Raw genomic sequence first — 13,613 nt, forward strand, 5'->3', positions numbered from 1 at the left:
TGTGTACCACATATAGTTACAGTTCATTGGTGAAGAAAATACAGAATGCTGGTAGTGCCCCTATTTTCCCTGATGGCTAAGGAGCCGATGCTGTATTTGCTAACCTGCTAAGTGATATACTGAGCATGCAAGCTTACAGCTTCTGTGCATCCAGGTAGCAGCAGAAATGGCTCACCTACTGAAGCACGCACTGAATAAGCAGCATATAGAAAGTCGAGCTCAGATTCCAGCTTTATTGGAATCATCGGCAACTGAGATTTTCCTGCGATGTCCTTGGCCTCAATGAAGAAGCGCCGCAGATGTTGGCGGCATGACTGAATTTGTACTTCATCAGGCACATCTGTTTTCGGATGTTTTGCTATGTACTGCATCAGACAATCTGAAAAAAAGAAAACATGTATCTTTTCAATTCTCCTTCATCAGCCCATGCCATACACAAATAGATCTTGCATATGGCTATGCAAGTGGTAGTACACAAAAATAGCAAAATGAAACATGGCAGTTCCATTTTGACACAGTCCTGTAGCACTGTGCATGTTAGAACAGTGGTTTTCAGCCATTGGACCCCTTGAGATGGGGGGGAGACGTTTCGATAGCAGGTCACACAAATTTGAGTCAAGGCTATAACTTAGCCTCTAAAAGGCATGCACGTGATAAGCCACACCATGGCCTGCAGAGGAGATGGGGGAGAGGCAACATGCTGGCACCGGTGTGCATGCTGCTGAAAGAATTTGGCTCCTCGCAGCACTGCGCAGCTCGCTTGGTAGATGCTTTGCATAGATGCCCAGCCAGCAGTGCAGCCCAAGTTTCGAGTTTCAAAGATGCCGGCGTCAACGAACCTGGTAAACTGTAAACACTCTCTCGCTTTCTACCTCTCGAACAAGCTCTCAATTTCTGTAGTCCTGAGTTTATTTCGCTTTGAGAAACTGCATTTTGCTTTCAACCTCCATGCTTAACATTTTAACCCACTGCAAAAAATTATTGATGACCTAGGCAGGAGAAACAGAAAGGTAGGTCTAAAGATCAACACGCAGGAGACAGAAGTAATGTTTAGCAGCCTCGGGAAGGAATAGCAGTTTACCAATAGGTAGCGAAGTACTAAAGGTAGCAAGAATATATATACTTAGGACAGGCAGTAAGAACAGATCTAGACAACGAAAGGAGAATAACGAAAAATATGATGGGATAGGGTAGATTTGGCAAGTACTCGCAGATAATGACTAGAGCTGAACCAGGATAATTAGAATTATGGTTCCATCAAACTCGTGGAATATCCCGTTGAAAACTCCATGCAAAAGTATAAGGAAGCTGCGTCGTACATCGAACTCCAATTTCACTGGTCCTTCCCCAAAGACTATCGCACCACCCTGGCAATTTGATGCGCGACGTTTTTCGAGCCACGCGCGGAAGGAATGAGAGAGAACAGTTTGACGACGGCTGATCTAGAACAGCGCCGCGGCCTTTCCCCAAAGACGCACGCCTTCAGCCCACCGCCGTGAAGTGTCACTCATGCGGTTAGTACTTTATATTTATATCTGGGCCATAGCAGCCGCTTCTTGATGGATGGAAAAAGCAAGGTGCCCCTATGCTGTCCGATATCAGTGCACATTAAAGAGCCCCAGCTGGTCGAAATTTCCTGAACCCGCCACTATGGTGTCTCTCATAGCCTTAGCCACTTTGGGACATTAAACCTAAAGAGCCAAACCAAACTTACATCTCGTGATATAACAGGTAGAAAATGCAGTGAACCATATTTTTTGCATAAGTATGTTTAATTGCTTAACTATTGTATTGGTCATAACTGAAGGCCAAAGGGTTGCTGAAATATAGTCACAAAACAGTTCACTTCTGCCTCTTTATTTGGTATTGTTCATTTCAAACATGCATTCCATGTTTGTTTTAATTTAACAGAACTTTCTATCTGCTTTTGTATACCATAGCTGAACAGTTTGCACACACGGGCAAGACAGCCAGCAGACATTAGGTGCCGCCCCTTGGTCAATGCAAGGTGTGTCATTACAACTCAGGCTGCTTCAGACCAAGTGGATCACCACCACTAGTCACATTAGACTATTCCAGCAGACACTCAAAATTATGCAAAGTTAAGGCTGGTGCACAGTCTACAAAATTCCATATCATGCACTAGGCAGAAGCTGATGTTCAAAAATGCTGCATAGGGTCAAAAGAAGGTGTACATTAACTTAGCCTGACAGCGGTGCAGCACTCTATGACAGAAACATCTTCACCTCAATCCACAATTTATTGTTGCTTGACAGAGTGAACATCTTTTTTTATAGTATATGGCTACGCAAGCTAAAGTAAGTAGGCTGGTTGGTTTATAAAAGAGCTGTGAAGAAGGGTCTAGGGCAAGTTGGAGTTTGCAAGCTGAGCCAATATTTTGACAAGAGAACTTCTCATCTGGGCAGTTCAATCATTACTGCAGGGTTTAAATGCACCTTTGCTTCTGTACAAAAGCCAGGTAGGGAAGAGGGAGGGCTAGAAAGAACTCTGAAAATCAAGTACCACCAGAATGTCATCCTTCTGAAGACCACGAACGAATTCACTGCGCAAAAGGTAGCAGCAGTTACCTCGTTATTCATTCAAGCCAAAACTCATATCATCCAATCTTGCATGATGGCCCCCGTGAATTCGTACCGGGACTAATTCACGAAACTGGGAAAGGTCTTTCGGAAACCGAACATTTATAAACACTTCAACCGCGGCATGCGACGATCCTTTCCACTTGCATGATGAGAAAGACCAAGTCAGTGCTAATAACGTTTGAAGGCACCCATGTACCTTGACAAATTTTGTTCTGCCATGTCTTGTACAGATGCAAGCTTGAAGCAGGGCTAGGAGTGAAAAAATATTTCCTTCGGTATCAATTTCTATGAGCCTGCAACCTGTGACAAGGTGACCTAAAACGAAAATAAAGAGTGGCAGCAGCAGGATAAGCTACAAGATAATCACCTGAAGCAGGTTGGATTATGACACCTGTTTCTTGAAAGGGTACAGACAGGCATCGTAAAGAGATCTAACAAGATATATGGCCACAGGAGAATACTGAGCTTTCCAGAAGAGGGCAATAGAAAAAAAAAAGCAAATCAGAGTAGACTACACCTGCCTAGTGAGACATTATCTGAAGAAAAGAATTCAAGTGGAGCCAAAGCAGTGGTGACAAGGAAACGTGTTTAGAAAAACACTTGCAGCTTTGCTGTTGTCTGAAGAAGAAAGGGGGGGGGGAGAGGTAGTGGATTTTACACATGCTGATAATAAACTGTGCAATTAATGCTTTATGGGAGTGTTGTCCCTACTAACTATAGTGCAGAGGGAATGTATGTAAGGAATTCTAATTTTCCTTTCAAGATATTTGCACTACAGTAATCCCTCGTTATAACGATATCGTTTTATTCGAAATATCTTTCGGTCCCGACCCAAACGCATTCATTTTAAGCCGCATTACTCGAAGTGCACGAAGAGCTTGACCCGCTTACAGCGAAGTGGCGAGCGGAGGCATCGCCGAGCGGCAGCGATGCTTTTGCGCATACAGGCGCAACAGCATGAGGCAACAATCCCTGGAGATGTGTCATGCAATGGCAATGCCAATGCCTGTTGTTGCTGGTGGCGCACACCGCACGGAACGATGGGACTCGGGACTGCGCTACTACACTGCGATGCCGACTTCCACTGAAAGCAGTGACTTTCTCTTGCTCCTTTCGAAAATTAACAATATCTAGCCACACTATCTTTTTGTTTCCTTTACTACCCTACCAAGCTTTTACTGAATTGTCTCAATGCACTCATATGCACGCATCAGACGAAGGGAGCATCTGCAGGTCCTTCGCTCAAACCGGACTACGAAAACAACCTCCCCCCCCCCCCCCCCCAAAAAAAAAGTCAGAAGTTGAGTACCCCTTAAACCTGCTTTAAATGCTGAGTCATTATCTACCTTGAATTATACCTTTTTCTGCTACTGCCACTTTTTATTTTCGTTTTCAGGTCACAGGGTTCACCGGTTCCAGGCTCATAAATTCATACCCCGAGGAAACATTCTTTCACTCCTTGCCTTGCTTCTTTCTTCTCCCTCTCTAGCTTTCGTTCTTCTGAGGCAAAAGTGCATTTAAACCCTGCTAGTTATGATGGTGCTACCCAGACAAGGACAAGTCCCCTTGTCACAACACTGGCTCAGCTTGCGAACTGAGGCTTCTCCTCTACCCTTATTCAGTGCTCTTTCATACTCTGAAGCCATCTTTCTCAAATTCAGCCTTGCTTGGTTCATGGGGTTTAAAGCACCAAAGTGGCTCATGCTAAGATGATCTAAGTACTAAGTACATATCCTAAAATACTGAAAATATATTTAGTATAATAGAATTTCTACTGGGAAAGTTCACTTACTTTTGAATATGTCGACTAAAATGGCATGGTGTGCTCCATGGTAGTTGAGCCTGCAATGTAGCAACAGGCTTCCGCAGTTAGGCTCTGGACAGCAGCTCTTTCACGCATCCAAGGTGTTCCAGCAATTTCCAGGACCAAATCGGTGTTTAGCGGCACAAGCAGCCCAGCCATAACCACACCTGCAGTTATAAAGGTGGCTCTCAGGCACATTGCAAGAATGATACAGAAAACTTAATAGCTTGAAAATGCCATGCACAGTGGGTTCATAATGTAGCAGCTTTTCTATAGGCATAGCTAATAATGTGCACTTACAATGCATACAGGAAGAACCAGAGATTATTCTGACAGAACAGTGCAGTAACCACAATAATAACACATCCTTTCTTTATGGCCATTCCATGTTGAATGCATCTGGATGCTTGACCCTCTCAATGTTTTTTTTATAATTTGCAGCATTTACTACAGTCAAAAGCCATTTCCCTATCTAGGGGTTAAAGATCCTATCATGTGATAGCCTTTTGAATTTTTCTGACTACTGTCCGACTGTATTCATGGAAAACTCAGTGGCTATGCAGTGAAGGCTACACAAGAAAGGGAAAGAAATAGGCTTTTGCCCCCATACTGTCGGGACAGCAAAAAACCCGCACCATCCTTTCAACCTCCCCTCATCACCCCTCCCCTGAACAACCCACTGTCAGTGGCATGGAGACAAAGGCTGGACTCATTCCCTTTCTTGTGTAGCCTTCGCTGTCAAACACAAGAAAGTTGTCAGGGAGTTAAGTGTCCACAAAAATAATAAAAACCTTTAAAATTTCTGAAAAAAAAAAATTGTATATGAGCCGTACTTCTATATTATGCATGAAGAACTTGTCACTGCAAAATCATTCATTATCGATTTATTTTTTTTTTCAGTTCAAGGTGTCATCTTTAAGCTTTTAAAAACTCAGCTCGAAATATCTGAGTATTATGAAATCTTTAGCCAGAACATTTACTACTCCAGGATGATCTAGATCTGAGCTAGTTGTTTCATGTCAAAGTTGAAGCTATAGCCTAACAGAAAAAGACACAAGGAATACGAAAGTACATGAGGCTGACTAACAACTAATCTTTGTTCAAAGATGCAGAAGAATATGAAAGCAAAAGGAAGAGGGTAAAGAAGTGAAGGGCGTTAACACGAAAAATGCACTCAGTTGTCACAATGAAATAAATGAAGTCAATGCCGCAGGATAAGAGCAGAATATAAAGAAGAAAATGTATGAACATGGGTGCTGTAAAAGGCCAACCTGGAAGAGATTAAATCTAAAACCAATGCGTGAAGAAATGTCGCTAAACACAAGCGACGACAACAAAAAAAGGGGGGGGGGGGGGGAAGAGGTTGGGGCGGCTAGAGGCACAAACAAGAAAACCAACTTAGTCAAACACTAGGGCACTAAAAAATTGTAGGACTGTCCAAGACATTTCTGCTCTTTTTCAGTAGGTGCCACAGAGGCCATGCTAATAGTCATTAATTGCCACTGCTTCCAGCACGTTTTGAGTTACCTGGGTGACCTTCCTAGCCAAGCAGGTCAGCTCGTGCACCAGTGGGCAGATCCTGTGGGCTTGCAATGCTTGCAGTGCTGAGATGTATGCCCCCCTAAGCGTTTTAATGTGCTCAAAGGTTAATAATATTGAAAAGGTGCCCAGGTGCGATATGCGTGGTTGTGAAGTGGTGTTGGCTTCAGGTTTCCCATCTAGTGTGGTAAAGTGTACGTAAAACAGATTGGTAGGTGCTATAATGAACGAGCAAAGAAGCACGCAAGGTATTCCAACAATGCTTCTCGGGAGGGGGGCATTTGTCTCAACACTGCAAGCATTGGGAGCCCACAACAAGAATGTGCAGTGAATGCAGGCAGCGCTGGAAGCGGTGGCAATTAATGACTACGGGGATCTTCATCAGCACTGTCTTGTGGCACTCGTCGAAAAGAAGAAATACCTCGGACAGTTGTACAAGTTTTTAGCACCCTAGTGCTTGACTAAGTTGGCTCTCATTGGTGTCTCCAGCCATCACCGTTCCACCCACCGCCCCCCCTTTTGTTATCGCGGCGCTGGTGTTTCAGCCGCGTTTCCTCACATTGGTTTTAGCTTTTAATCTCACGCACGTCATTTTTTTTGTGTTAATAATGCCCCACATTCCCTCTCCCTTTCACGTTTATATTCGTCTGCACCCTGGAATAAGGATGAGTTGTTGGTCAACCTTGTGTCTTGTTGCCTTCCATGTGAGTGTGTTTTTCTGTTAGGCTATAGTTTCACCTGTGATATGTACTATTCGGGAAGAGACTGTTTCCCCTCAGTTTCAATAAATAACTTACATGAAAAACACCAAACGTGCAAGCATTCTGTAGTGTACTGAGTATTCAGATGAAAATTACACACTAAGAAAATTACATGCGCACACAGAAAACACGAAGTTTGCTTAGCAATTTGACATGATGTGTGACTGCTCATGCACATTTCAGGTTTAGAATCAAAGCTCATGAAGTCATGAACCTGAGAATAAAGAAGTTTGGCCTTAAAAAGCTGAACTGTAGCCAGCATATGTATTTGTCATTCAACTTTATAAACACCATGAATCCACATTCGCTCCTCCTTTCCTAAACTTTGTTTCAAGCAGGAAAAAAAAAAGGGAGCACGAGCAGTCACACACAGCATGTAAGGTTGACTAGATAAGCAAACTGTAACATGTTCGGCTGCAGACACGAGCAAAATGCAGTTGCAGCGTAACAGCCTTGTCAAGAGTGCACTCCCTCAGAAAGTCGAAAACAACTTGTATCAAACTGCACTCCAGCTGTCGTCAGCCACCACAAATATGCTAAGGCCTTGTCTCAGCTCCAGTGGCCAACACTTTGCAATGCCTGCGTCAGTTCAGGGCACGCTGTTGAGCATTCGGGTTAAGCATGCTGATGGCCCTAACAAAAGTAACATGAGTATGTCTATATTAATCCAGTAAACATACATGATGCAATTGAGGCTCACAATAACACACCTGTACAAATAACAATGACCCAGCAAAACAGCACTGTCAGGTCAGCTGGCACTGTACCATGTTACAGACTGGAGTAGCGATGTGCCCAGAAATGAAAGTAGCATCCATGCAGTGCAGACCTTGAATGGCTGGAAAGTGCAGCTTCCAGCATGAACCATGCCTGCAGTCTTTGTTACACAAAGATCCAGCTATGAAGCTTGGGAGACGGACTCCATCAGATGCCAAGTTTTAACACCTGCATGAAGATGTATGGTAAAATTGGTGCATTTTTTTACCTTTATGTCAGATGAAATAAAACTAAACAAGGCAATAGCTGCACCTAAAGGTATATTTCATATGGCAATAAAGTTTTTCTAGTCCTGCAGCAATATCAGTATGCCAGAGAGACAACGTGCTGGGTCGATAAAGAAAATTAACCTCAAGCAAGATAGTTAAACGCATTAGTACTGGCTCCCTACAAGGAAATTCAAATTTCACATTCACACAGAGGTTATTACAAGACATTTTCAGGCTGCTGCGTGGCGTACTACTAATGTGCCGCATGGCCTTAAACTTGTTTCCCCGCATTAAACTCTGAACTGTGAATTTTTTCTTTTGTATCCCTGTATGTGCCAGAGCACCGAACGAAGGTTGAGAGGATGCCTCAGTTTGCAAGTCGAGCCACAGTTCTATAAAGAGGACTTGTCTTCATTTGGGCAGCTAGACGAAGACAAATCCACTTGTCGAAACGTTGGCTTGGGTTAAGATCTGAGGCTCCCCTTCTACCCCTGTTCAGTGATCTTTTAAACTGTGCAGCCACCCTGTATGTGCCAGGCATTTGTCGAGACCTTACCGCAGTTGCTTAAGTAGTTTTCTACGCTCTAAACGCCACTTTCTTGAGATTAGCAAAATCTAATAGTTTGTTAACTGGAACCAGCACACTACACTAATGTTAGTTTGGCACAGTCTTAAAATAAATTAATCTCCAAAGATGAACGCATAATTAAATTTTGTGCTATTTGGTTCAGGCCTTTGTCATAATCCTTTTTCTCAACTACCGTTATTTTCTACGTATAATGCCTCGTGTAAACCTGCCCAATGCCCAGAATTCCATGTTTCAGTGTTTGCCAATAAATATATACGTAGTGTAGCAACAAATCATTACCACGAGAGTGCACCCGTCAGTTTATAGTACACAGCCACGTGCCAATGCTAAGGTGCATACTATGAATGAAATTACTACGATTATTAGGATAATTTTTCCAATTATAAACATACGAATTCTGAAATATGTTAGCAGTAAATAAAACACAAAGTTCTGGTAACCGCGGTTACCAAGTGCCAGCTGGTGCCAGCTGCAGTTGTATTGAAAACCTACCGCTTCCATAAAATCATTGCGGAGGTAGCCGACTCACCATTCCTTCAAAATAAAGAAAATGAGTTCACGTCCTGACAAAATATTTCGTCCTCACCTTATATCGAGTCGAATTTAGCACGCTGCTTCTCAGTACGAGCCCTCACAAGCCGCCGAGTTGTAAGCGTTTGGGGCTTATATGTGGCTATCGTCAACGCGGTGTTCAGAATCGCTCACTGGGGGTCTCTCAAGAAGCGCGAAGCAACAACTCATGTTCCTGCATAAATAGATACGCGCTGTAAACTAGCTGTGGCCCTCTCCGTTTTTATTCTTCATACGCTGTCAAAATCAATCCCTGCTCATTCAATGTAGCCCACAACGGTCGCTCGAGAAATTGCACGTGCATTTCACTCCGCGACGCGCGATCCAAAGTCTGTAATTTCCACATTTGTACAATGCGCTGTGTCAGATTCGCTTTTTCATTCTTGCGTCCAGTACCCTAGAGCCCAGCAAGAATGGAATGCGAGCGGAAAATCAAACCAACGGGCAAAATACTCACCGGCTTTGCTAGTGATGACAGCACCGCGCTCGTCCTTACGTCGTTACTTTGCTCCGAAGACGCTGGACGTGCGCCCGGGAAAAGTGGTTGGTTGGTTGGTTCACAGGAAGGGAAAGGCGCAGTAACTGTCACACTTGCTCTGTGGACACCTGAACCGCGCCGTAAAGGAAGGGAGGAAGGTGGGAGTGAAAGGGGAAAGAGAGAAAGGGGAGCCGTAGTGGAGGGCTACGGAGTAATTTCGACCACCTGGGGATCTTTAACGTGCGCTGACATCGCACAGCACACGGACGCCACTTCGTTTCGCCTCCATCGAAACGCAGCCGCCGAGGTCGGGTTCGAACCCGGGAACTCCGGCACAGTAGTCGGGCGTCTTACCACTGCGCCACCCCGGCGGGGCCCCGGGAAAAGTGGCCATCTTCAGATTCAACCGTACAAGTAGCGTCTTTGCCAAAAGTAACCAGGCTGCTCCGAAGGCTGGCGGAGCAAGCGCGCGGCCGTGTGGCGGCGTTGCGCTCGCTGTGGCTTATCGGTGTTCGTCAGCTCCGAGGGTACAACAGCTGACGTAACTTCGCACGCTCACTCTCGCTCGTTGGATGATAAAAACTAGGCGCGTATGATGTGCCGGCTGCGGTTTCACGTGTGCGAAGCTTGGTTCTGCCCAGCGAGGGCGCTCAGTATAGCGACGGGGCTATTCGCTCTTCTCGGCAACTGCCTGAAGCAGACATGTCACATTTCTCGCTGTATAATTATACGTGCTTGTGTTCTGTAATCCGCTGCTGAAACGCACCAGCAGAATTGCGCTTTCCTACGTGTTTGATGCGCCTCTGCATTAAAGAATGATAACGCACTTCGAAATTTCAACATGCTTCCTTCAAGGTGCCTTGCGTAGCGCCACATTACGGGTCGTAACTCCGATACAAAGATATGGTAAAGCTTGTGAACCCTTTCAAGCCACCTTACCTCTCTTTTAGACTTGCAAAATTGTGTTAGCCCCTTGGGGTGGCTGTTTAAAATTATGTGCAATTATTGATTCTAACAAAATTTTTGCATTTGTTTGTTGGATTGAGTAAAGAACTAAAATGAAACCTTCCTCACGCTTACGCATTATATGCACATGATTGCTTTATCGCTCGCTGAACCCTTATTTCAGGGCGATACTGTCTGGCAAACCTAGCACATATTCGTCCTAGAAACGAAGAACAAGAGCTCACGGGGTCTGCTATTACCTGCTTTTCTGTTTTCCGCAGTTGCCGAGAAGAGCGAATAGCCCCGTCGCTATACTGAGCGCCCTCGCTGGGCGCAACCAGGCTTTGCACGCGTGAAACCGCAGCCCGCACATCATGCGCGCCTAGTTTTTCTTATCCAACAGGCGAGAGTGAGGGTGCGAAGTTACGTTAGCTGTTGTACCCTCGGAGCTGGCGAGCACCGATAAGCCACAGCGAGCGCAACGCCGCCACACGGCCGCGTGCTTGCTCCGCCAGCCTTCGGAGCAGCCTGGTTACTTTTGGCAAAGACGGTACATCTTACAAGCATACAAGCTTACGAGCAGTGTATTTGCGAACAGCAAAGCTGCGTACACAGAGAGTATCGCGGCTGCCGCGGCCGTTGCGCCCACCTACGTCGCAAGCCCATTTTTCGACCACATTTTTCATGACCGGTTCGCCAAGTGGCCGTTAAGTGTCTCTTACTCACTCATCTTTTTTTTATTTATTAACTTCTCCAATGACTTAATATTTATAATATTACGCCTTTTTGACACCACTCAATATTTTAACATTATTTAAAAGCTAATGGGTTCAAAATTAGAAACAATTACTATTTCTCACTCTGTTTCTTTTATTTTATTGTATGGTATGCAGCGCTAACCGACAGCGGTAAAATTATGAACTAAACTGCAAGCTACAGACGGCGCGCTTTGAGAGGGATAATTCTGTTACGGTGGGTTTGGCAATCCCCGGTCAGCTGATTTTTGATCGCACCCGTATAAAATGTGTAAACGTTTGTGATGCTCTGAGTGCAACGTCGCAAGTGACAACTGAAGCAACCTGCCTTGCCGTCGGAACACCAAGAAGCTTCATGGCGTGTGACAAGCTGTGTACGTGCGCGTGTGCATGTCGTGTCAAATGAGGCTATAGTCGTGTACGATCAGCCTCAAGCATGCCACGCTAGCCACGCGAGAAGCATCTGTTTGTAGATAATCCGTGTTACAGCGCGCGAGCGCACGTTTCGTACGATCGGCCACAAGCGTGCCATTCATTAATAAGCCGATGCGAGGAACCCCCGTGTTTGTAAATAAATAAGCCGTGTTTCTACGTGCCTGTGTGCGTGTCGTGTACGATGGGCCAAGTGCGTCACTCATCCATAAAAGCGAAGCGAGAAACGCCTGTGTTTGTAGATTGGCACGCAGCAATTGTATGTTGGGAGGGCACAGTGAAGCGGAAACAGCCGTTTCGAAGCTTTCCTCGAGTGGCTGTCTCGTCTGGAAGAAAGTGCATGAAGCTGTGTTCGGCATTTGGGCTTGGAGCGGCGAAGATCGCACCTACTGTTTAGAAAAAAAATTAAAAAAAAACCCATTGGTACGTTTGAAATTTTGTATTCGCTGCCGGGAGGCAGTGTACGTAATTATTTATAGCTACATATCTTATTGAAGTAGAATTACTTCACGGAAGTGGTTACTTGAAGGCGGAAAAAAAAAAAGAGTTCAGCATCAAAACGATTCCTTTGTAGCTTCATTGGTTTGTAATGTTCGTGTATTCAACTCTGTGCCCAGGGCAACAGCAGCAAGTGTGCATGGTGGGCAATGAAGATCAAAACTGCTGACCGTTTAGGCCACACTTGTGTGGATCCAAGTTGGAAATTGAGCCTTAAGCGCTTACTAAAATCTGAAACATCGTGAAAGCTGTTTTGCATGGTTGCGATCATACTTGACAAGTCTGGCAATCCACTACCTGCCTGCTGGCAACTTTTGGAAAAAAAAAAACAGTGCATCGTGAGAGTATCATTGGAAAACTAAGTTATGCCAAACAACTGACAGCTGCTAATAGTATTAACCACTTGTAGTTACCCAAGCTTACCGATTTCACGATGTTTGCAAAAGTGGAGCTATCCATTAACTTGCGATGCAGGATGAATAAGCAAGCACTTGGTTATGAATGCAAGAAGAAATTTCGAAACTGTAGTGTGCCATTAGTTCATTCATTGATCTTATGCTTTCTTACACAATTCCCACTTGCACTGTTTCTCCTATTCCTTGAAGTTCAGTTTAGAAAAAAATTGTCAGCTTGTTACCGCAAGTATGTCATTAGGTTGGCTTGACCTTCATAATAACACATTAATGTCTGCTTTTAAATTACCTCGTAATTCTGCTATACAGGTAGATGATGCCTCTAGGGTGTTGAAATCAGAAATCTGTGCCCCTAACTTGAAATATGGCCTGATCAAACTCAATCATTTCACATGCCGGTTGACCCTTTTCTTTGCTTCACAGTCACTATATAATTATTATTATTACTATATTATTAGGACGCTATATTATTTGCATAGTCGTTCTGTTCGCACTACCAAGGCAAGAGCAGAAAGTCTACTTCATAGAAGTGAACTGTGGGGCTGCAATTATGCTAACAAAGTAAAGGACAGGACAACAAAAATATAATGAACACAGGTTGCCAAGCTCACCTTTGTTTTTTAACCTCCTTTGCTCTATATGATTACTATGGTCAGTGATGTGTGCAGTATAAAGTGAAAGTTTGTACAATTCCCAGATACAAGGCATGATTGCAGGGTTTCGAACAGAAAGGAGAGTTCCTCTTTGCTGCGCTTAGCTCTCTCTGTATTCAGAAAACAACTTTACTGCATTGTTTGTTGTCTTTTCGACAGAGGCACTATTGATTGCAATTCAAGTTATCCAGCGAGATTGTTTGATTAGCTTTTAGGCACATATTTTAATTCAGCATATGGCTGCATTCTCACTCTTATTCTGTTTAGATTATAGATGAGAACGAGTCGGTGGCGGAGGGCTATATGGGTGCTGTAATGCTTTCAACAAACGTCGAGTACAACCGCATGCATCTGCCTTTTGTCCTGTGCCTTATTTTGGTACGGTGTAATGCAGGAAATGTAATTCACCACAAGTTATAAAGCACTATTAGTTATTTCTGATGGAATTCTTGAGACGGTATTTTCTCGATAGTTGGTCATCATCTTGTGAAGCAAAAAAAAAAAAACAGGCCGTAGCACAATTTTTGAGCTTGGCTGTGCTCACTTTGTCTTTGTGTTCTTTTCTGTGTCCTGTTTTTTAGCTCTGC

The 13,613-nt window shown here is 44.2% G+C and overlaps 1 long non-coding RNA gene across 1 annotated transcript; it reads right to left on the reverse strand.

Moving 5' to 3' along the window:
• Positions 1-274: 274 nt before the first annotated feature.
• On the reverse strand, positions 275-9,414 carry LOC146180545 (uncharacterized). The gene is made up of 4 exons (XR_014700091.1): positions 9,310-9,414; positions 7,537-7,652; positions 4,396-4,574; positions 275-379 (listed from the first exon to the last, which is right to left on the reverse strand). It is a non-coding gene; the product is annotated as an uncharacterized LOC146180545 (long non-coding RNA).
• Positions 9,415-13,613: the final 4,199 nt, after the last annotated feature.

Source organism: Amblyomma maculatum, chromosome 8 (assembly GCF_055883805.1).
Source record: "Amblyomma maculatum isolate TAMU_Amacu chromosome 8, ASM5588380v1, whole genome shotgun sequence".
In the NCBI taxonomy this organism is placed as follows: domain Eukaryota; kingdom Metazoa; phylum Arthropoda; class Arachnida; order Ixodida; family Ixodidae; genus Amblyomma; species Amblyomma maculatum.